The following is a 4,238-nucleotide window of genomic DNA, read 5'->3' as shown; positions in this document are numbered from 1 at the left end:
GAGATTATTTAGGGTTTTGAAAAGTTGAGTCTAAACAAGTCTTCCAACAAATGCCTTCTGTAAAAAACAAAAAAATAAAGATAATCTATTGAAATTTTTTTTCAAGATAATTTAGATCAGCCTAAGGCTTAGAGACATAACAAAGACCACTGTATAGATCAAGTATTGCTGATGCTGAAATCAATGAAGGGGTCAAAACCCAGAGAGAAGTGTTCAATGAAATGTATTTCTCTGCATTTTATCTCAAACATTGAACCTGTAACATCCCAACTTTTGGATCTAAAGTACCAGAAATGGCCTGAATTGGATCCGGCCTACTAGACCCTTTTTAGCAAAGGTCCTAAAGATGAGAAAGGAAGTAAAGCAGTTTCAAGGACTAAACTGCAAGTAAAAGTTTGCAGGGGCTAAAGAGTAATCAAAGTTAAAGCTCAAGTAAAGTTTCGAAGGCCCAGCAAGAAAAGAGGCTAGATATAGGCCAAAGGTTAAGTTAAAGCTTCAAAGAGATAATTTTATGAGGTGAGCCTAAGCAAGGGTAAAACCATAAATTCAAAAAGTTACGACCATTGGGGGAAAAAATGAAAAGTTACATAGAAAATTCTAAGAAAATCTTAGAAAAATGGGAATAATATTCTAAAACTCTTTTGTAAAGAGGAATGACAAAAATACTCCTGAGGCAGCTAAATGGAATTTATAAGGTTATGGCCAGGAAAAAGTACACTGTTTGAGGTAATTATTTAAAATAGCAAAGACCAAAAAATGTACACAAATTTGAGCTTAAATGGTTGAAAGGTTGTATTAATTTATAAAATTAGTCCCTAACCAAAAGGCTAGTGGAATGGCTTTAATAAATAAAAAGCCGGTTATACTGCATTAAAAGGACATTTAGTAAATGATTTTTATGCAAGGCTTAAAGAAATGTTATGGTCTGAGAAAATTTATAGATATTTTTTAAAATAAAGGGATTTATGAGTAGACAAAAAAATTTTCTGAACTCCAGAAGGCCGTAAAGAAAGTCAGAGAAATATGGCCAGTAAATTAAGAGGAAACTTAGGGAACAAGTTTAATCCAATGGCTAGGATCTAATCTCCCTTCTCCTCCACCACTTTTCTGACACCTAGCACCTTCTAGAAGAATGAGATAAGGATGATGCAAGAAGATGATGCCAATGATGATGTAAAAGTTAACTTAAAGTTCCAAAATTGCCCTTACCCTTTCTATTAACACCAAGGCATTTTGGTCTATTCAAACCAAAGTTTTGGCTATGAATACTATAACACCTCATGTTTAAATCAATTAATTTTTCTTGTGAAAGCATTTGGAATCACTTTTGAAGGCTACAATTGATGAAAAATCAAGTTTAAATATTTTCATTTACGGGTTACTATTCATTGTCACCTTAAAATGTGACAAACTTCAAAAATTCATAACTAATTGTAGAAAAATTGAAATTGAGTGATTCTAAGTTCTACAGAAAGCTCTTTGGATAAAATTTTGAGGAAACATAGTTTCTGAACTGATTGCCTTGAAATTCGAGCTCAATTTCCTTTGAAAAAGTTATTGTTCATTTGGTCATTTTCGGATTTTACGGTATTTTTGCGTAACTTTGGAAATGCATAACTTTCTGCTTGGTTATCGAAATCAGGAAAAATACCCCTCATTTTAAATAGAAACATTAGATCTCTTTGCTTGCCAAATCTTATGACCTAACTCACTCGTTTGGTAGGTCAAACTGGAGCTACAAACTCACTGCTCCAGGACTTACGTTTTATCCCTTAACATCTCTTTAATTCTTTTTATTTCTTTGGCATACATAACATGGCCTTACTCTTTCTCATTCATGCTCATACACTTTCATTCATGCCATAAACATTATAATTAAATACATGGCATCATTGGCATCCATAACATAGTTCACAAAATAGTAGATTTATATATTTATCAACAGTCTCATCCATTAACAAGAATAATTCTCCGCTTACTTCTCCTTGCTTCTCATGCCATTATTGCCCATCATTGATTGACCTAAATGGTTGGTTAGGGAGGGGTGAGATTTAGGGGAATCTCAATAGCAAACACTACCCATAAGCATGCAAGACAAAATGCACATGCATGACATGTTATAACATTAATACATGAATGCCATGGAAAGTAAGCTAAAGCATTTCATACTTCCATAACATATTGCCAAGGCAAAACATAACATAAACTTGCAAACATAACTTTGCAAACATTTTATCATAGCTTAGTCACATCACAGCAACACAATCACATCATGCAAGCATACATATCAAGCACACAGTATAGGTAAGTTCACTACATTGTAACATGGCTTTCCCCTTGCTTTTCCTTTGGTTCCCTTGTCTTTCCAACCATGTGGACATTCGGTCAACATCACCAAACATCCTCTTGGATGTTCCAAAGGTCCTAAACATAGTCACATTGATCATACAATCCATTAGGACCACTAGATTACATAAAGTTCAAGACTAGCTTTCTTGAATCTCAACCCTTTCTCTTAGTCTTAGGGTTTTCTTTCCAACTTTTCTAACATAGATATTATCATTTCCCATCCTTAAGATCCATTTCTTTTCAATTAGGACCACTTTAGATGGCCTTAGATTCAAGAATACCAAATCTGGAAATTTTGCTTCACGGGTACTGTTCACGCAGAATTTCCAGAATTTTTGCTTAACTTTTAAAATTCATAATTAATTCTAGAAAAATCCAAATTGAGTGCTTCCAAGTCTCACTGAAAGCTCCTTATGTTAAATTTAAATGAAAAATAGTTTCAGAAACCAATTCTACGCTGAACAGTACCGGAATTGTACGGAAATCGAAACTCTTCCAAAAGTTTAACACTGTTTCCAGATTTCAAACCCTGACTTTGAAAAATCACCATAAATCGTACACATATCCAAATGAAGTGTTCTACCTATGGATTTAAAGGTCACAAAGTGTACTTTAAGTATGAAAAATTTCAGAATCAGATACGCACAGTAGATAATCCAAAATAGGCATAAAATCAGGTGCTATAACCATCACATACCTTGTTTTAGAGTTTGATCTAGCTTGAAACCACTTGGCCTTTCTTTCTCCCTCTTCTTTCTCTCTCTAGAAACCATTTTTCAAGAGCTTCCCCATGGATTTCTTATGCTTGGACGAAATGGTAGGGAGGGGAGGGGGTATTTATAGAAAAGCAGACTGAATCTAGACTGTTGATCTTAAAAATACGTGGCTCGATCTGGACCGTCCATTTTCTCTTTTGATCTTACGGTGACAAGTGTCCTATGACATCATGTTTACCTCATCATGATGACATCATGCTTACATCATCAAGCTACGTGTCTTGCATCCAACCGCACATGTGTCTTGCATCCAACCGTACATGTGTCTTCCATCTAGGCGTAACATTAATACATGAATGCCATGGAAAGTAACTAAAGCATTTCATGCTTCCATAACATATTGCCAAGCAAAACATAACATAAACTTGCAAACATAACTTTGCAAACATTTTAATCATAGCTTAGTCACATCATGGCAACACAATCACATCATGCAAGCATACATATCAAGCACACAGTATAGGTAAGTTCACTACATGTAACATGGCTTTCCCCTTGCTTTTCCTTTGGTTCCCTTGTCTTTCCAACCATGTGGACATTCGGTCAACATCACCAAACATCCTCTTGGATGTTCCAAAGGTCCTAAACATAGTCACATTGATCATACAATCCATTAGGACCACTAGATTTACATAAAGTTCAAGACTACTTTCTTGAATCTCAACCCTTTCTCTTAGTCTTAGGGTTTTCTTTCCAACTTTTCTAACGATAGATTATCATTTCCCTCATCCTTAAGATCCATTTCTTTTTCAATTAGGACCACTTTAGATGGCCTTAGATTCAAGAATACCAATCTGGAAATTTTGCTTCACGGGTACTGTTCACGCAGAATTTCCAGAATTTTTGCTCAACTTTTAAAATTCATAATTAATTCTAGAAAAATCCAATTGAGTGATTCCAAGTCTCACTGAAAGCTCCTTATGTTAAATTTAAATGAAAATAGTTTCAGAAATCAATTCTACGCTGAACAGTACCGGAATTGTACGAAATCGAAACTCTTCCAAAGTTTAACACTGTTTCCAGATTTCAAACCCTGACTTTGAAAATCACCATAAATCGTACACATATCCAAATGAAGTGTTCTACCTATGGATTTAAAGGTCACAAAGTGTA

This window comes from Neltuma alba, unplaced genomic scaffold, assembly GCF_004799145.2.
Source record: "Neltuma alba isolate B1F8T4 unplaced genomic scaffold, ASM479914v2 tig00010517_pilon, whole genome shotgun sequence".
Classification (NCBI taxonomy): domain Eukaryota; kingdom Viridiplantae; phylum Streptophyta; class Magnoliopsida; order Fabales; family Fabaceae; genus Neltuma; species Neltuma alba.
The sequence above is the reverse complement of the archived record's forward strand: the minus strand, read 5'-3'. Positions refer to the sequence as shown.